General features: G+C 41.4%; 1 long non-coding RNA gene across 1 annotated transcript; it reads left to right on the forward strand.

The window, feature by feature from the left end:
- Positions 1 to 867: 867 nt before the first annotated feature.
- Positions 868 to 10,436, forward strand: LOC121478978. Its single transcript, XR_005984636.1, has 3 exons — positions 868 to 970; positions 3,126 to 3,224; positions 10,281 to 10,436. It is a non-coding gene; the product is annotated as an uncharacterized LOC121478978 (long non-coding RNA).
- Positions 10,437 to 21,343: the final 10,907 nt, after the last annotated feature.

Genomic DNA, 21,343 nt, shown 5'->3' on the forward strand with positions numbered 1-21,343 from the left:
GTCACTGGTTTTTCCCTTTATGCAAAGCTCTACCTTTATTCCTTTTTTAAGAGATGGTTAAAAAAAATACTTAGGGTGGGGGGGCCTGGCTGGCTCAGTCACAGGAGGTTGTTGCTCTGGTCATGAATTCAAGTCCCACTTTTAGTGCAGAGATTACTTAAATTAATAAACTTTAAAAAGAATTATCTAGGGTCATTTCTGCTTTTGTTCCTTTTTTTTTTTTTTTTTTTTTTTTTTTTTTTACTGAAGTTAAACATACCCACAGTACAGTGCACAAAGCTTAACTGTATACAGCTTGATGGATTTAGCATATGAAAAACAAGTGATCTGTTCTCTTTGGGTCTGTAGTCCTCATCTGTCAGGTGAATGTTAATGAGGCAGCAATTCTCAGAGATTTCTTACAAGCCAGTGACCCCCTGCGTTCTGGATGTTTTCATGCAGTAGCACCTATATCATTGGTGCAATGAGTCCTTTTCTGCACACCTGATACCTTGGCACTGTGTGGTTGGCCCCAGATAAATCTTTGTTAGGCTCTTTCCCCGGGACTGCCTCTGACACTACTTCCAGAAGAGCCCAGCTTTGGGAACAGGAGGCTGTTGACCAAAGAGCCCCTGGCCCACGCCACTGCCACAGTCATCACAGTGAACACAGCACCTGGCTGAGAGGAATCAGGGAACCCGTCACAGCCACACTGGTAAAGGACCACATGGAGAGGGTTTAATAGGTATTTACTGGATTAATGGAGAAGTGGATGGATCTCCATTCCAAATGCTTCAGGGAGACAAAAAGAACTAAACAAAGAAGAAAGCTGGTTCTGAAGTAATCAGGCTATTGTCTTGACAGGAAAAAGGATTCCCTGGCCATCCAGCCTGATGCTTATTGTTCAAATCAATTACCAGTTTCACTGTAGTGTAACTGCGCAATCAAACTGCTTGGAAATCCTCTGGAGTCCAACATCTTGCTTTAAGCTGTAAGTAAACCAGAGTGTTTATAAAGTGTTTGCTGAAGGGTTTGTGTTATGCCTGATAATATTAGATCAGCTGGCGAAAAAGCATGTGTATCAGGATGCTTTGGACAGCAATTCATAGAAAACCCAACTTAACAAGATGTCCCGAAGTAGGCAGTTCCAAAGCTCAGTTGTATCAACAAGGACTTGGGCCTTTATTCACCTCTGTCAACTGCTTATAATACCTACACTCTACAGAAGGTGGCCAGAGCAGCAGGCCCTCACACAAGTCCAAAACCAAGAAGAAAAGCACGGCAGCATTTTCTCCCTACCTTTCAGCAATCCACAGTCTAGACCAATCCCTGGCAAGGAGGAAAGGCATGGTTGCAAGAACGGTTATCCTCTGGGATTGACTCCTTGTTGCCAATTAACTGTACAAAATTGGGGCTTTTTGAGCATGGAAGGAGAAGACATCTTCTATAGCATGGCCACATTGGCTGTCATTGGCAATCGTCCAGCCCAATCCAAATTCAACTAAGTAAATTATTTTTTAACTTTAAATAATCCATTTCCACAGTAAAAGTGGATGATAGCCATTGACCAGGCAACTAGGGGCTCTGCATAAAAAGCTCTAGTGGCTTCTAGAGGCCGTTGGTGACAATGAAGGCCTTCTTGCTCTGTTTACAACAGATTCTCTCCAGCAAGTGTAGAGACTTGATAAGTGTGTCGGCCTCTTCCTGGGTAAAGGTCATGGCTCTAGGAGAAAGCAGCTCATTGTGTGGCCTCACAGAACAGTCATCACTTGTTCCCTATTAGTGAAACTCAGCAGTCTGGGACCAGAACTGAGTACCCTTCAACTTCCCTTGCTAGCTCCACCTCAAGAGCACACCCACATGAGCCTGGATAAATGGTCCTGTGAGGGAGGCATGTGGGGGTGGGCAATGATCCTGGGAGAGCCAGAGGTTGAGGGCAAGGGGTGATTTCCCAGGAAGTACCAAAAATGTCACCTAAGAGGCTCATGTACTAACAATTAGCCTTTTATTCCCACCCTTTCTCTACAGTTATGTGGGCAGGACCACGGCTACCCTGGATGCAGTGTGTCTGTGTGTGGAGGAGAGGGGGGTGTTAGAGGAGATCAGGATTGGTGGATGTGCGTGAGTAGGAGAGAAGCGGCAGGGCCAGAGTTCCAGAGAGTGAGTTGTACCTGTTGTGATTAACTCACCCCTAGGGATCACCCTGAGTCCACATGGGTGCCACTCTTTTCCCTCCCAGGTTTGCGAAGAGTGCATGGGACCCACTGGGTGAAAGAACTGGTACATGCTCGATCATTATGACTGTCATGGGCTCTCTTGGCCTCTTTTCTGCCTTCCTTAGTGTTCTGCTGTCTCCCTCATCCTTTCTCCTTGTCTCCACGTTTGCTGCAGTACCTCCCCCCAGGTCCACCTCCCCGGAACAGAAGATGTGTACCATTGGAGGCACACAAGATCGTTTCAGGAACACATAGATGAACATTTCATAGTTTCATGGATATTCCTTTATTTTACTTGTCATTACAAAAAACAATTGTAAGTTGTATATTGGCCCTGAGAATTCCGTTGGTTCTTGAATTCTTCCACCAGGAAAAGAATATTGAACTCCCCCTAGAGGCTGGAGGAAAACAAGGCCCCAGTGGAAGGAATTTGGCATCTTGGAACCTAAAAGCCAGTGATTTCACTATGTAAAAAAATCATATTTTTGGGCTCCTAATCCAGTGCTTCTCTCTCCATATCATACTTCCATTAAATGTATCTGTCTCACTTTCTTCTTTCCTATTAACAAAAATCTTGTAAAGTACCCAGTGGAAATAACTGCTTTCTAAAGGACAATATAGAAACTGGTAATTTCTGGTTCTTCCCTGATTTCTAATTCCACTTTCATCTAAGTCTCTTAACAAATCTCTAAATATCCTTCTTTTAATTTCCTCATCCAGGAAATTACAGGACATCGCCAACATTTTAATGAGTTCTTAGTTAAGAATCTCAAAGGTAATAACTATCTGTAGCCTAGTTTCAAAGAAAGTTGCACTGAAATTAAATTCCAATAGCCCAAAATAAAAAGCTACACCATATACAAGATTATATAGTTCACGTTTATGTGCCAATCTTTTTTTTTTTTTTAATTTCTCTTTTTCTCATTGCAGACTCAATGTAACTGAGACATCTAGTGTCCAGTCCTAAGAAAAACAAATTTCTACTGATTCTGGTTTTAAAGAATTCACCAAACCTGTTTCATGGTACTTGTGAGTAAAGCTATGAATTTCTCCCCCTTAATTTCAAAAAACCTCTTCATGGTGCTTTCTGGGCTTAACCCTCTTCCAGGTGAAAATTATTTTCATATCACAGATGCTCACAAAAGTTTCCCAAATTTAATGTCTTTTTTTTGTTAAGATTTCATTTATTTATTCATGAGGGACACAGAGAGGCAGAGACGTAGGCAGAGGGGGAAGCAGGCTCCCTGCAGGGAGCCCAGTGTGGGACTCCATCCCAGGACCCTGGGATCACGACCTGAGCCAAAGGCAGATAGATGCTCAACCACTGAGCCACCCGGGCACCTCTAAAATCCTTGTTATAACAGTGTTGCCATTCACATGGATAAAATCCAAACCTTTAATTCCATCCCTCCTCCTCCAACTTCTAAAGCAATTGCCCCAGATAGAAAATGCCTCTTTAACAAACAAACCAACAAAAACCCAAAAGCACAGAACTTGGAGAGCTTCCAGGTTGGCAAACATGGACATGCAGGGAGAGTGGCACATGCCCAAGGAGGGCATGCAAGCCTCATGCCCTTTACTCTGTACCTTGCCCTGAGTATCTCTTCCATTTGGCTGTTCCTTAACTATGTCCTTTCATAATAAATAGTAATCTAGTTAAGTGAAAAAAAAAAAAGGAAATGCCTCTGTTCTTCAATGGCATTTGAGTCTAAGGTCGTACCTTGTTTTCTGGATTTCTAGTCACTAAGTATGTACATATGAGCTCAAGATATATCAGTTATTTTGTGCATATACAAAATATATGTGTTATATAAAATATAACATATTTTATAAGCTAACATAAAAAATTTTACAATATAAAATACATAACATATAAATATATATACAATGTATTCATTTTTATCATATAACTAATATTTTCCTATCATGATAACTTTTCTAGGTGATTTTTAAAAAGATTTTATCTATTCATTTTTGATAGAAAGAGAACATGAGCAGGTGGGAGGGGCAGAGGAAGAAGCAGATTTCCCACTGAGCAGGGAGCTCAACCCGGGACTCTAACCCAGGCCCCTGGGATCTTGACCTGAGTGAAAGGCAGATGCTTAACCAATTGAGCCACCCAGACATCCCTCATGATAACTTTTAAAAGTGAATTATATCTTAAATATAACACCAAAAGCAAAAACAACAACAAGAAATAGATACACTGGACATCATCAAAATTAAACACTCTTGTGTTTCAAAGGATATTATCAAGAAGATGAAAAGAGAACACTCAGAATGGTGGAAAATATTTAAAAATCATATATCTGATAAAGGACATATCTAGAATATATAAAGCACAATTACAACTCAATAATAAAAAGACACATAGGGATCCCTGGGTGGCGCAGCGGTTTGGCGCCTGCCTTTGGCCCAGGGCGCGATCCTGGAGACCCGGGATCGAATCCCACATCAGGCTCCCGGTGCATGGAACCTGCTTCTCCCTCCGCCTGTGTCTCTGCCTCTCTCTCTCTCTCTGTGACTATCATAAATAAATAAAAAATTTAAAAAAATAAAATAAAAAAAATAAAAAGACACATAACCCAATTTTTAAATGGGCAAATGATCTACGTGGACATTTTCCCAAAGAAATATACAAATGGCTAATAAGCCCATGAAATTATGTTCAGCACCACTAATCATCAGGGAAATACAAATCAAAACCTCAATGAGATACCACTTCAGGGGCGCCTGGGTGGCTCAGTGGTTAAGTGTCTTTGGCTCAGGTCGTGATCCTGGGGTCCTGGGATCAAGTCCCTCATCAGGCTTCCCCATGGGGAGCCTGCTTCTCCCTCTGCCTGTGTCTCTGCCTCTCTCTCTGTGTCTCTCATGAATAAATAAATAAAATCTTTAAAAAAAATTTCAGCAGTGCAGAAATATGCACTGCTGATGGGAATGTAAAATGGTACAACCTCTTTTGAAAAAGTCCGGCAGTTCCACAAATATTAAACATACAGTTACTATAGGGCCGAACAATTTCACTCCTGGATATATATACTCGAGAGAAATGAAAGTATACGTCTACACACAGACTTGTACACCAATGTTTATGGCTGCATAATTCATAATGGCCAAAAAGTATAAACAACCCACATGTCCATCAACTGATGAAAGGCTAAATAAAATGTGGTATAACCACACTGCAGAATATTATTCAGCAATACTGGTGAAGTACTGATGCATGCTACAGCATGGATGGACCTTGAAAACATGTCAAGTGAAAGAAGCCACACACAGAAGATTACATATTGCATGATTCTTCTATATATTCTAGATATGTCCTTTATCAGATAAATGATTTTTAAATATTTTCCACCATTCTGAGTGTTCTCTTTTCATCTTCTTGATAATGTCCTTTGAAACACAAGAATGTTTAATTTTGATGATGTCCAGAGAAGGTAAATCTTTAAAGATAAAAAGTAGATCAGCAATTAGTCAGGGCTGCTTGAGGAGAAATGGAGAGTGACTCCTAACAAGTATGGAGCTTCCTTTTGGGGTAAGGAAAATGTTATAAAATTTATTGTGATGGTGGTTATAGAACTGTGATACTAAAAAGCATTGAATGACAACTTGAGTGAATTTTATGTTGTGTGAATTATATCTCACTAAAATGTATTAAGAAGCTAATTATAAGTAGTAACATATTTTAAATAATCAACAAAATTATTTTTGTTGCCCTGAACATCTTTGTAATCTTTATTTCTACTCATCTTGCAAAGGCTGTCAACCTCCTGAATGTCTCTACAAAGGAATTTGTAGGGATTACTGCTGAAGTTAATCCTAGACAGTGGCTTCTCCAGATGAAAATAAAACTCATTTATTTTAGAAAGAAGAAACCAAGTTCTCTACTGGGGAAGGAAGGAAGACCTCAGAAATAACCAATCACATTAGGTAAAAAAAAAAAAAAAAAAAAAAGACATGAGAAAGGTGAATAAATTATAAACTAAACTGTGGCCTGACCAAGCCATGTTAACTTCCCTAAGCCCAGTTGCTGCCTCTGTTAATGGGAATGATAACCCTGCACACAGATTTCACATCAGATTGCCACAGGGCTGTTGCAAAGGTCAGAGGACTGTCTGCCAGTAATGGTGACTTACTGCCCCAGTTGGCCAAGCTTCTCAGTTTTGAAACCAAAGTAGTCCCCAGAAAATCTAGATGAATTGGGTATCTTACTACCAAGTGAGATTTAATGTCCAGAGTAGATTTTGGAGCATGGAAAGAAATATACATATTAACATGTGTCTGAATCAATATTCAGTTCGTTTAAGTCAGAAAAAGGTAAGTTCAAAGTCACCTATCAACATAGTTGTTCTATTCATAAATATAGATGTTCAAAAATATAAAAATAAGAATAATTATCTTTAGAAATATTACTTAGAAATGTTACTGCCATTATTATTTGGTCAACATTCATTAGCTTCTCTATATCAATTCTTAACAAGGTAAATCAAAATTCTATTCATTGTATTTTGAGAAGTGGCTAGATGATTCTAACAGTTCATCTGGAAGAAAAACAAGAATAGGTAAGATAAATTTCAAAGGTAATAGTAATGAGGAAGACTGAGGTATGAAAAGGTGTTAAATAGTTATTGCGGTCAAATATGTGTGTATGTGTGTGTATCTCATTCTTGAGCTAATGTTCCATTAACTTATGAAGTTAAAAGATTATATCCCCCTAACAAATAACTACTTCTATAGATTGAACTAAGTAAATACCCTTAAAACACTTAAAACAATGTTTACAAATTTAATGTCAAATCCTCTCAGGCATTTCAGTTATTCCATAAAACAGTTATAAATTCAACAAACAAGGATGCCTGGGTGATTCAGTCAGTAGACTCTAACTGTTGGTTTTGGCTCAGGTCGTGATCTCAGGATTGTGAGATGGAGCCCTGCAACAGGCTCCATGCTTAGTGTGAAGTCTGCTTAAGATTCTCTCTCTCTCTCCATTCTCCCTCTGCCTCTCCCCTGGCTCGCTCTCTCTCTCTCTCTCTCTCTCTCTCAAATAAATAAATCTTTTTAAAAAATTCAATAAGCAAAATCTTGCTAAATCCAAACAATTAACAAAACTAAAAGGCAACCTACAGAATGGGAAAAGATATTTGCAAATGACATGTCAGGTAAAGGGTTAGTATCCAAAATATATAAAGAACTTGTACAACTCAATGTCTCACAAACAAATAATCCAATTAAAAAATGGGCAGAAGGGGATCCCTGGGTGGCTTGGGATCCCTGGGTGGCTCAGCAGTTTAGAGCCTGCCTTTGGCCCAGGGCATGATCCTGGGGTCCTGGGATCGAATCCCATGTCGGGCTCCCTGCATGGAGGCTGATTCTCCCTCTGCCTGTGTCTCTGCTTCTCTCTCTCTCTCTCTCTCTCTCTTTGTGTCTCTTGTGAGTAAATAAACAAAATCTTTTTTAAAAAATGGGCAGAAAACAAAAACAGACATTTCTCCAAATAAAACATACAGATGTCAATATTGTGAAACTTCTTGATGAACAATATTATAGGAAATATCTTTTAGAACATTTAAAGCACTTTGCAATATAAGGAAATAGAGACTTAGAAATGTTACTGCCATTATTATTTGGTCAACATTCATTAGCTCTATATCAATTCTTAACAAATACTTGTTGAATAAGATGTAAGGGGGTAAAGCAAAATTCTATACATTGTATTTTGAGAAGTGGCTAGATGATTCTAACAGTTCATCTGGAAGAAAAACAAGAATAGGTAAGATAAATTTCAAAGGTAATAGTAATGAGGAAGACTGAGGTATGAAAAGGTGTTAGTTATCGTGGTCAAATATGTGTGGTATTGGCACAGTAAATTGACAGGCTGCTTAAGGGAACAGAAATGGGGATGCCCAGGTGGCTCAGTGGTTGGGCATCTGCCTTTGGTTCAGAGTGTGATCCTGGAGTCCCCGGATCGAGTCCCACATCAGGCTCCCTGCATGGAGCCTGCTTCTCTCTCTGCCTGTGTCTCTGCCTCTCTCTGTGTGTGTGTGTGTCTCTCATGAATAAATAAATGAAATCTTTAAAAAAAAAAAAAAAGGAACAGAAATGTTGGGCACCTGGATGGCTTAGTTTGTTGATGATCCCACTCTTGATTTCGGCTCAGGTCATGATCTCAGGCTTGTGAAATCAAGCCCTGGGTTGGGCTCCCTGCTAAATGTGGAGCCTGCTTAAGATTCTCTCTCCCTGGGCGCCTGAGTGGCTCAGTCAGTTAAGTGTCTGCCTTCAGTTCAGGTCATAATTCCAGGGTGCTAGGATCGAGCCCTGCATCAGGCTCTCTATTTGGTGAAGAGTCTGCTTCTCCCTCTGCCTCTCACCACTGTGTGTACGCATGCGCACTTTCTCTCAAATAATATCTTTAAAAAAAAGATTCTTTCTCCCTCTCTCTGCTCCTCCTCCCCACTGATTATGTGCATATGCATGTGCATGCATATATTCTCTCTCTCTCTAAAAAACAAAAATTTAAAAATAAAGGGAACAGAAATGAAAGTTATAAAATTGGTAATTACATATAAAATTACATAGTTTATAACAAAAGAAGGAACACAAACCAATGAAAAGTAAATGGTCTATTAAACAAATGGTGTTGAGATTATTGCCTATTTGGGGGAAATGTGAAGTTTGGCTCCAACAATATACTAAAATAAATTTCAAATGAATTAAAGAGTACAATGGAAAAAATAAAATCAGACAAACAAAAACTAAGTGCACCTACATCTGATCTTTAAACAAAAGATATTCTCGGCCCCAAAATGATGACAATTATCACAAAGGACAAGATTGAGTATGGGCCAATAAATATTGACAAATTTCTGTGTGATGAGAACACTCCAAACAAGGCTGCACACACACACACACACACACACACATACACACGGAGACTAGGTGGAAATATCAGTCCATCACATATACACACAAATGACTGTGTGTAAGTATTTCCTAGAATCAACTAGAAGAAAGCATGCTCCTATTCTCATTCTTCCAAACAAAAGGATCATATAGAGGTTCCACTTCTGATACAGTACCAGGAGACAGAAAAGGAAATAAAAGACAAAATATCAAATACCAAAACACAGAACTTTGAAAAAGAGTTTGGAAATCCACAAGTAGAGATATACAAGCCAACAATTCCACTTTAACACTGGCTTAATAAAACCACTGACGAGACCATGGGTACTCAACATCATTTAAGTCAATAAGCATTTCTCCTAAAATGGACAAATAGGCCAAAGTGTGTGTATGTGTTTGATGTATAGTGTTTAAAATTATGTGTCCCCCCCCCAAAATAATATGTGTCCCTATGAAACGTAATTAATAATGTATTTGGCCAAGATTCTGTTAACCGTTATGTTCGTGTTTTCCAGCGTAACAACAGATGTTTACACTCATGACTGAAGAACTGCATGTTCTTGAAGTTTCTTTTCAATAATCTTCTATTGATGAAAGTGTTGCCACACCATCACTATAGAATGGACTTCTCTCCCAAATAGCTGTATCTGCAAGTGACTCATGCATAGCACATAAGGCAGTTTTAATTGTTCCATTCCTAACTACACTTGTATAATAGATATTTGACTACGATTTATTATAGAATATTCCTTTATCTGAAGTGTAGACAATGGCATTGAACACAGCTATGTGGGACACTTGGGTGGCTCAGTGGTTGAGCATCTGCCTTAGGCTTAGGTCGTGATTCCAGGGTCCTGGGATCCAGTCCCACATTGGGCTCCCCGAAGGGAGCCTGCTTTTCCCTCTGCCTATGTCTCTGCCTCTCTCTAGATCTCTCATGAATAAATAAAATCTTTTAAAAAATAAATAAGTAAACACAGCCACTGTTTAAGAGAGGAAAGGTAAGAAAAAAGTAAGTTTGGCTGATGAAATGAAACCAAATTTAAAAATGCAAAACAAATAAAATTGTAAAATGCCAAAAAAGATCCTGTATCAGCAAAAGTTAGACAGGACTACCATATGTTTATTTGTAAAGGGCTAGGTCATTGGGTAAAAAGCTGGATATTCTGTTTTACCCAACAGGTGGCACTACTCTAGCACTCTGCCTCGGAACACGAGCTGGAGAAAGAAGGCCGCCACCAACCACCCAGACCACTTCCTGTAGCAGAGATCACGGGATCCGTTATTTGACTGTGTTTGATTGTGGCCTTCAAGAACCTCACACTGTGACAAAATATAACCCAGGAGCCCACAAGCACTTAGCACTTAGTAAAATGTATTTGATGAGGATGATTCCAGTCATTCTTCCTAAAGGTAAGTTCATTTACTCAGGCAATAAATATTTACTGAGTACCTATCACAGATAAGGCCCCATGCTTGCTACTGGAGATATGATAGTGAAGGAGATACTGGGACCCTCTTCTTTTGTATCCTATGGTCTAGCAGAGGAAACAAACATTACTGAAATGCTGACATTAATGACGTGATGACATAACGATGTAATCATGTCATTAATAATCACTTATTATGATAAGTGAACGAAAGGAAAAGTGTAAGTCATATAATGATATGGACATTAGGACAAGGTGAATCAAGGCAGAAGGAGTGCATTTGTAAGAACCAAGCTCTGTACAGAATAAGAGAAGAATTGTCTAAAATGTTAAAATCTACCCTGTACATATCTACTAAGTTATTAGGAGTATCTGTGACATTCTTAAAATCACTCCTGCCATGGGATGGTAACCAACAGACACGATAGCAACAGACAGAGAAAACGTGTCCCATTCATCTCCCATGAAATGTCACGCTTAAGTCAAAGTATGGGATGGGTCCCATCCTTTCTCTCCAAAATCCCTTTCCTTCCTCTAGCCTCTCTCCCACAAAAGGCAGTAATTTCATCAGAGGCAGCACATAACCCATAACTTCAATTTCCCAAATATGGTTTTCTTCATGGCAATTCCCTTCCCATGAAACAGCCAGAAACTCTAGCTCTCTCAAAGCTGAGTTTTTAGTTTCTTACCTCATTATTCAAGGATCTCCATGACATGCCCTATATCCCTTTCAGTCCCCCTTCCCACTGGCCCTGGTGCAAATCCTGTAGGCAAGGAAGTATAATTACCACCCCTGGAATAGACACGGCCTATCTCTCTTTCCTGCCTCTGTTCCATGCCTTCCCCCCACACCATTCCAGGCATCTGAAGTGGCTTTCTCCCTCATTGATAACTGATGCCTTCCTTAAAACAAAATTACCAACTTTTTAAGTGTTAAAAGTCCTTTAAAAAAAAAAAAAAGAACATCGATGATATAAATAGTGGCTTGTTTCTAACATTTTGCTTGGCAAAATAAGTTGATAACCTTACAGTGGTCCTCACATTAAAAACATTTTATTACATGGATCTTTTGAGTTGTCGAGTCAGAGAAGGACAACCCTACAAAGCAAGCCCTGGCCTGACTCCATTTGAGAGGAAATAGGAGGACTGTCCTAGCCCTGAGGGCCCTGTGAATTGAGGCCAAGAGACATCGAGGATAGCAAAGAGCCCTTTCTCCTCTGTTAAGATTTGCCCTCAGAGTTCTGGTTTCCTGTCTGAGGACCTATGTCTTCTTCCGGCCATTCACTGGACAGACGCGGTCTACCCACAGGGCTGCGGTGTCAGCCTTGCAGGCCTCAGTGGAACAACCACATTAGAACATGACATGTGGTAGGAAAAATCATCAATGTAATATCATGGTGATAAAATAGTCTTTTTTTTTTTAAGATTTTATTTATTTATTCATGAGAGACACACAGAGAGAGGCAGAGACACAGGCAGAGGGAGAAGCAGGCTCCCTGCGGGGAGCCCGATTTGGAACCTGATCCGGGGACTCCAGGATCACGCCCTGGAGCCAAAGGCAGACGCTCAACCCCTGAGCCACCCAGGCGTCCCAATAACATAGTCTTGAAGTACCCACATATGCTGCTTTCTTTTGTATTCCCTTCTGCCGACCTCCCTCCACTCCAATACTTGCAGAGGTTTCCAGTTGTCTCAGGGAGGCTTAGGATTGCTACAGGACAAATGGAAAGAAAAAGAGAAACAGAAAGAAAAAGTTAAGTCTCAGCTTCCAAATAAGATTTTTGAATTTTTCAGCCAGATTACCTTAAAAGCAAGACTTTGAGGAAAAGAAAGGATAAGGATGTTCTAGAACCTTTTCTCCCTCTTGTTATTACAGTAAAAGCCAACTAGATCATGGTGTTTTGCCTAGGGAAGTCCTGGAGTAAACCAGAAGAGAAAGAGGAATGCCCACCCTATCAGTTTTAGTGGACTATCTAGGAAAAAGGGAGACGGAGGTAGCTGAGGCTTTGGAGGTGAGCCTAATCTCCCTTCTCTTGATTCCACCCAAAGCAGGGTTTGTGAAGTAGGTGGAGGAAAGGTTGAGGGTTTCTAAAGACTTCATCCCTGGAACTCTGGGAGGGCCTGGCTTTGCAGGTTGGCTGGCACCACCCTGGGAGTGGCTACCTCAAGATTTAACTCAACAGCATGGCATGATTCGGTTGGGAGAGAAGTAGAATATAATATCCTGGGCTGTCTCCAGGACCAGTATGGCATAAATTGGACCAAGATGTTCCCATCTGCTCCAGAGAAGAGGCCTGGAAAATAGCTGAGTTGAGAGCCAATAGGCCTCCACACACAGGCCAAGGAAAAGGTGAATCAGCAATAGGACTGGGGGTGGACACCCTCATCAATTGCCAGATGGAGGATGTGGGGTCTGTAGCAGCAGCCAGAGCAGAGGCTGAGTCATCAGCAGCACAAGCAGGCCTTCCAGGGCAGGTGGGAGCGGACCCCATGTACTGTAGTTATAGTCTCAATGGTGCTCACAGAACTTCCAGGGATGGGTTGGATACAACCCGGGGAGTGTCCAGACCACCCGCCCACAGCAGAAATCCACAAAGGTGTAGAAGATTCTGCAAGGATCTGAGGATCCTATCTTTTCCCTGTCCCTGCAGGGTCTATTAGCCACAACTCCACCAAAAATCCAGACACCATCTTGAAAAGACAGAAAAGAAGGATGCAGATACCTCAGAGACTAAGCATGTCTTACCTCAAGAGAAGGACCATTTACTGAAAATGTCTATTTAAATTGTGTGCCAGAGTATTTTTCTCTCTCTTCAGTGGCTGGAGGCTCATAAGGAAGACAAGAACTATTTTAGAGAAATGAAAATGCTGCATCTTCTTTGCACATGTGTGAGGAGGGTGACAAAACTGCAACCCTTCACACATACGAGTGTTGCCAGCTTTTCCCGTCCTCCTCCCCGTTGCTAAATTTGCTACTGCTTAGCTGTTCAGTTCCTCCCATCCACCCACACCCAACTGTGGAGAAGAGCTCGGAGGGTCCAGACCAGATCTTTGGGACTGTCACTGCAGAAGCAGGGGGATGGGAGAAGGATAGAAGTGGTATAAGCCACACAGGGAGAATGCAAAGGGGAAAGAATACAAGAGAAACTCCGCTTGCAAGGGGCCACAGAGAGCAGGGACCATGGACATGTTCGGATGCATCATGTAGGAGAGGGAGATGGTGAGAGAGAATGGGTGGATGGGAGCGCTCACTATTCAGGAGGAAAAGAATGAGGAGTGTAATGGTTGGATATTAGAGAAGAAGAAAGATATTTTGGTAAGAGCTGCTCTGGATTGCATACTTGGATCTCATTCATATTCTTTGAGATTAAAAGTAGAATTCCTAAAAAAAAAATAAAAATTAAAAAAAATTAAAAAAAAATAAAAGTAGAATTCCTGGGATGCCTTGGTGGCTCAGTGGTTGAGCATCTGCCTTTGGCTTACGTTGTGATTCCAGGGTCCCGGGATCAAGTCCCGCATCGGGTTCCCCAAGGGAGCCTGCTTCCCCCTCTCCCTGTGTCTCTGCCTCTCTCTATGTGTCTCTCATGAATAAATAATAATGTCTTTTTTTTTTTTAAAGTAGAATTCCTATCAGGACTTTAGTTTTTTGGACCTCGCCCACTCAGGGTCTGATCCACATGGCTCACAGTTTTGATAGGTTTACAAATACATGACCCTGCCATTATACAGGAGGTGTATTCATACAGAGCAGAGGTTCTCACCTGGGAGTGGTTATGCCTCCCAGAGGCCATTTAGCAATGTCTGGAGACATTTGTGATGATCACAACTGGGGGACGCTATTGACCAGACGTGATGCTACACAACCTACGATGCATAGGACAGTTCCCAACAGCAAAGAATGATCCCAGCCAAAATGTTAGTAGCACCACAGTTGAGAAAACCTAGTATAGGAAAATGGAGGGGGGCAATTGTTTCCGTACATCTTCTCTTACTGAACACTAATTCTTTTTTTCATTTTAAACATTTTTTCAAGTTGGTGATATTAATTCTTCAATAGCACTAAATATATACATGATGGTAGCTAAATCATAGATCTGGGACTCCTAAAAACTTTTAAGTTATGATAATTCCTATTAAAGAATTCTAGGCCCTATGGGAAAATAAAGTTGAATATTTGGAGGTTTCTAGAAAATTCATGAAAAGCCTTAATACATATTTTTATCCTCAATATAAAACACATGAAATTAGCACAGCAGACAAAATAGCTATTACATTTAAGGTGTGATCAGTATGAGCAACTATTGTCCCTCTCCATCTTTTGCTCAATACTAGAGGATCCTCAGAAATCCCCCGACCCCCAGCAATTTCACGAAGTATTTGTTTTGTGTGGTGAGACATCTAGTAAGAAGGATCATTCGGGGTAACAGTGTTAAAGGGTAGTGATATATCTGACCCACCATACAAATGCAGTAGTAAGTGCCTTCGGCTTGTGATTCTACTCTCCCTGGCCCCCTCTCCATCAGCCCTTTCTCCATCTCTGCACAGACAGCCCTAGAGTGCCCTTGTAAGGAGGACCTTATGTGGCTTCAAACAATAACATGACAAACTGAAGCTCTTACGTTTTGATGACCCTTTGACTCAACTATTTCAAATAGGTCATCAGCTTATCAAAATTCCTGTTTCTTTTGTGGCTGTATATCCATATCTTTGCCCTGGGATCCAGTCCTATTGCAGAAATGCTCGTGTGAAATAAATGCCAGAGTCTTTAGAACTACATAAAATAGAGTTTGCAACAACAAACTTACACATGTTGTAAGGTGAGAGGATTTCATTCTCTTGTTGCATTCTTGATCTCACTCTCCTTTAAATTAAAGATGGGAAGCAGCTGCCTAAGAAACTACCAACAGCCCTGGCCTAGGGAGGTTTATTCAGGCACCTGCCCTTAAACTGGGGTCCACACTGTGAGGGATATAGGGCTGGGCTGTCCTTAACCTCTATATTTTTCTGTAGGGCCATATCAAGAACTTAGAGACAGGGCATAGTGCCAGAGGGAGCTTGACACCAGGCCTGGTCCTAGCCAAAATGCCACCTAAAGTAACTGCCTTTAGATACCTCCATCAGAAAGAAAGAAAGAAAGAAAGAAAGAAAGAAAGAAAGAAAGAAAGAAAGAAAGAAAGAAAGAAAGAAAAATATACCCCCATCACTTTGGTGGAGACCTGACTCCTTCCTCCAGTAGCAGCAAATGGCGAGCAGAGCCAACCAGTGGTGAGCAGGGTCCATTGGGTGATTAATGAATGGCCAAGCAGGACTATAAGAGATGGTTTCATATTATAAGAAAGCACATAATGTGCAAAAGTCAGACTTGTAACAGCTAGGATCATGCTTTTGGCTTCATTAACTGACAAATGGTACCTTGAACGAATAGGCATCTATTCTTTTTTTCTTTCACAAGGAGTCTAGAGGAATGTAGTTCAAAGCTGGTGCAGATGCTCAAAGATTTCAGGGACAAGAATTCTCTTGGCCTTTTTTTTCACAGTCCCCAGACAGCTGTTGCATTTTCAGGCATTGTATCCATGTTCAATGGAAGAAGAAGGCAGGGGGCCACAGGGAGCAGTGTAGCAACAGGCTCTTCTGTCCTTCTACCAAGAAAAGCTAAAGTCTTCTGGAAGCACAAAGAGGACAGCCTCTCATGTTTTACTGGGTTGTGTAACTAATCCTAGCTGCTAGGGTGGCCAGAAAGGCAATACTTAGCTTTACTGACCTCCATAGTGGAACCAGTAAAGGAAAAAGAGTTGGGGAATATCTGTTGAGTTAACCATAATATAAAAGTCTCTTCCAGTTTCCAACCTGGCATCTTAGGCTCGTTGGAGGGCCAATGGAAAGCAATAGGAACCAGAGGTAAGAATTGATTTTATGAGAGATTCTGAGTCCAAGTAGTGCTACTTTGGGGGCTAGCTGGAGAGATGGCAATTCTCACCAGTTTTGCTGACCCCAGAAAGCAATTATGTGAGCTCTGAAGGACAATGTTCTTGGCTTGGGCCTTACCATTGTCACAGCAGGCCCCATGAAGTAGCAAAAGTCCCTCAAGCTACTTCCTGGGTAGACAGTGCAAAGGGAAGCTAGAGCAGGAAAGGAAAAACGTTAACAAACCCAAGCAACCTCCACTCTAGCAATGGTGAGTCTAACTTACCCCTTGGGCACTCTTGGAAAATAAATAATTGGGGGAGAAGTTGAATTATGTGGGCAAGTGAAAGGTGGAGGCAAGATCAAAAACTTTCAGTTAATGATGTTAATAGGACTCCATGTGTAGCCACAGGCCGATTTGGCTGCCTGGAGATTAGATCGTAATAGCAAAAATGAAAACAACTGGTAACAAAATCAGAGTTTTGTTGCTTCTACAACAACCTACAAGAAATTGAAGATGTTTCAGTCTAGCCCACTACTAGACAATAGTTCGCGACCCATGAACTTCTGCTCTCCTTGTTATCTCTGACAAAAACGAGCTGCTTGTGACAGACACAGCCCCAGCCCAGAGGGAGGATTGCAAACCCCAGGCCCTGCCTCTTCCCTTTCTCCTTCCTCATCTGACTTCTGAGACGGTGACTTTTCTCTGTACCTAAGCTTTCTGCAAAGCCCAGGCTCAGCCCAGTATGGTTATGTGGTCTAATCTGGTTTCCCTTGTGGGTTTTAGATTCAGAATTCTAAGCTCATTTATTAGCAGCTTCTCTGAATAGGCCATCTCATTCATTGGCTTTTTCATTCATTCATTCATTCATTCATTCATTCATCATTCATCAAATGTTTAATAAGTGCCTTCTATGTTCTTCTGTGTTTTATGTGCACTAAAGAGTCAGAGACAAATAAAATATTGTGCAGTCTGTGAGAATCTTAGACTCTCTAGACACATCATAAAAGTAGAATCATATGGTATTTATGGTTTTGTGACTGGCTTATTTCACATCATAATATCCTCAAGGTTCACCCATGGTATACCATGTGCCAGACTTACCTTCCTTCTTGGGGCATCTATGTGGCTCAGTCAGTTAAGTGTCCAACTCTTGATTTTGGCTCAGGTCAATGATCTCAGGGTTGTGAGAGCTCTGTGTCAGGGTCCATGCTCAGTGGGGAGTCTGCTTGAGATTCTCTCCCTCTCCCTATGCCCCTCCCCCTACTTATGCTGTCTATGTCTCAAATAAATAAATAAAATCTTAAAAAAGAATTACCTTCCTTTTTAAGACTGAGTAATATTCCATTATACGTATATATCACATATTGCTTATCTATTCATCTGTAGTAGACACTTGGATTTGTCCCACATTTTGACTATTGTGAATAATGCCGCCATAACATGGGTGTACAAATCTCTTCAAGACCCTGCTTTCAATTCTTTTGGGGTACATATCCAGAAGCAGAATATCTGGATCATATAGTAATTCTATGTTTAATTTTTAAAGACCCATCAGGACTTTTTTTTATAGACAAAATAAACTGTAATAGTTTAAGTCATTTTTTTGACAGTTTTTTTGTTACTTGTAGCCCAGAGCCTCCTAACTGGTTTGATGGGGGCTAGGGTAAGGAGGGAACCTTGGACAAAGGGAGAAGTTGGAGTACAGTGGATCTTCAGAGAACCACCTGGCACATTTAGGGAACCACAAAGAGCTCAGCACACCAGCATGTGAAGTGCAGGAATGTATCCGTTGCATCCGTTGTTAAAATGACACAATGTGTGCTAGCTAGTTTAAGCAGGAAAGAAATGCATTAAAGGTACTAAGAAAGAATCTCTTGGAGAGACACCTGGGTGGCTCAGTGGTTGAGCATCTGCCTTTGGCTCAGGTCCTGATCACAGGGTCCTGGGATCAAATCCCCACAGGGACTCTGCCTATGTCTCTGTTTCTCTATGTCCCTCATGAATAAATAAAATCTTAAAAAAAAATAAGAATCTCTTGGAGGACCAAAGAGTCAAGTTGGAATACTTTTCATCCAAAAACAACACCCAGGTTGCACATCTGGTCAACACACACAGACACTGCGGTTTATACAGGATATGGTGGCTAGGGCCTTTACCTCTACTGCCTGAGGTCTTTCTGTTGTGCCTTGCCACTGTCACCAGCAATGTCTTCTTCCTCCTATTTCTGTCCTCTGAATTCAAGTCTCTCATGGTTGTCTGTAGCTCCCGGGGGAAACTATCACATGTATGCAACCCAGTTTCCAGAGAGACTTTGACCTTGAGAAAACTGGACACAATGTTCTGAGGCTTGTTCAAATTCAGCAGGAAAAAATGCTGTGACTGGCAGTGTGTGCCATGGGTATGAGAAAGGAAGCTATGGAAGCTTGTTATGGACTGAATGAATGTCTGTCCCCCCCCCCCCCCCGCCCATTCTTGTGCTGAAGCCCTAAGCCCACATTGTGGCTATACTTGGAGACAGAGCCTTAAAGGAAATAATTAAGATTAAATGAAATAATAAGAATGGGGCTCCTGACATTATAGTGTCCTTTTAAGAAGAAAGACCAGAGAGTTCAGCTTTCTCTCCACGTGAACACATCAAAGAAAGGCCATGTGAGGACATAGCGAGAAGAACCATCTGAAAGCCAGGAAGAGAGCTCTTACCAGAAACTGAATCAACCAGAACCTTGATCTCGGACTTCTAGCCTCCAGAACTGTGAGAAAATACATTTCTGTTGTTTAAGCCACCCAGTCTGTGGTATTTTGTTATGGCAGCTCAAGCTGCCCACAGAATTGTAGCACATGTGTCATGTGGTCCCCATTGATGCCAGAAAACCTCCACTTTGCAACTTCTTCATTAAAGGTTTTTAGGTAAGAAAATGCTGATTTGCATTCTTGAAAGACAACTCTGGTGGCAAAGTGGGGAGTGGTGGGGAGAGGAATAGACAGGAAGTAGACAGCCTACTTAGGTGTGTCTCAGTAAGTCCAGGGAGAGATGATAAGAAGCTAAGAGTGGCAGTAGAAACTGGCACGAAGATCAATTTTAAAGTAGAAACAGGCACAAAGATCAATTTGAAAAACATTAAAAGGGCAGAATCTACAGGATTTAGTTATCAAATATGAAAGACGAGGAGGAGGAGGAAAGAGTAATGACTCACCGGTTTCTGGCTTGGGCAGCTGGATGGGTGAAAGTATAATTCATCCAGGTGGACTATGGAGGGAGGAGCACGCGTGGGGAGGAAAATAAGTTCACTTTTACAAAAATCTCAAGTATCCCCCCACACGATACTTACCAATGATAGAACACAATGACTCTACAGAGGACAAATCTGACAGATACCATGCTAACCAAGGAACCAAAATTAACATCGCTGGTAATGAGATAGATGGTCGCCATGAGCTTCCCAATAGGATGTCTGCTGAGAAGAACTGAGCTTTGCTTAAGTAATTATTCCTGCCCCAAATGCATAATACAAGTTGAGGGACATTTTGCAATAAAACTGGCCCGCACTGCTCAAAAATATCAAGCTCGTGAAAGACGAGGAAATACTGAAGAACGGTCCCAGATGAAAGGAAAGGCACACAAACCACTGAATGCAATAAAGGTCATCACTGGGACCATTGGTGAAATTTGAATAAAGGGTACAGGTTAACTCACATACTGTATCACTGTTAATTTCCTAAGTTTGATAATTGCACTAGTTCTTGTAAAGAACTCTGGTTTGGGGGAAGTACACACTGAAGTATTTAGGGGTAGAGGGGTCAAGTATTCTCAAGGGAGGGGGCGGATAGCAAGGCAAAAGAGCAAATATTTTTAAATGTTAACATTTGGAGACTTGGAAAAGGGTATATGCAACCTGAAAGTATATGTAAAGAAAAAGTTTTTTTTTAAAGATTGTATTTATTTATTCATGAGAGGCACAGAGAGAGAGGCAGAGACATAGGCAGAGGGAGAAGCAGGCTCCCTATGGGGAGCCTGATGTAGGACTCAATCCCAGGACCCCCTGGGATCACGACCTGAGCCAAAGGCAGATGCTCAACCACTGAGCCATGCAGGAGTCCCTAAAGAAAAAGTTTTTTAGAGGAATACATTTGCAGACTTGACAAATTAGATGTAGGTACTTGTAGTTATTGGGATTCAGTGTTTTTGGTGTTTCTTTTTTTTTAAGATTTTATTTTTTTATTTATTCATGAGAGACACACACAGAGAAGCAGAGACACAGGCAGAGGGAGAAGCAGGCTCCATGCAGGGAGCCTGATGTGGGACTTGATCCCAAGACTCCAGGATCACGCCCTGGGCCAAAGGCAGGTGCTAAACCGCTGAGCCACCTGGGATGCCCAGGTGTTTCTTTTTTAATTGAATAAGGGTTAGCATTCTTTCTCCATTCCTGGAGAGTGAGCTCTTGGTGGCAAATTTACCTCCTGAAGGCTGCCTAACCTTCACTTTCCCTCCCTGGTGCCTTTGTAGGTCTCACCTGCACCCCTGGGGCATACACTAGTCAGGTCATCACTCTGTTTTCCCTGGGAACACCTGTCATTCTGAGGCTTCTGAGGCTTCATGAGCCCTGAGGGTAAGAGCCCCCTGGACCTATGGCCCTCCTGGAGGGAGCATCCTTCCCCTGCTTTCTGCAGCTATGATGCCTTTCTGTTTAAATCTTGAGGTTCCAGCTTCATCAACTTATCATCTCTGTGCTCCCTTCTAGAAGTCATGGAGGGTCTCTGAACCACTCCCTTCCAAGAACTGAAGGCCTTCCTCAGCTAGTCCCCTTTAAGGCCCATTTCTTTCTCATGCAGGGTTAGCCTCTTCCTTTGTATTTCCCTGATGTGACAGGACAGTACTATAGGTGCCTCCTTACACCCTAATATGAGAG

This window comes from Vulpes lagopus, chromosome 19 (genome assembly GCF_018345385.1).
Source record: "Vulpes lagopus strain Blue_001 chromosome 19, ASM1834538v1, whole genome shotgun sequence".
Taxonomy (NCBI): domain Eukaryota; kingdom Metazoa; phylum Chordata; class Mammalia; order Carnivora; family Canidae; genus Vulpes; species Vulpes lagopus.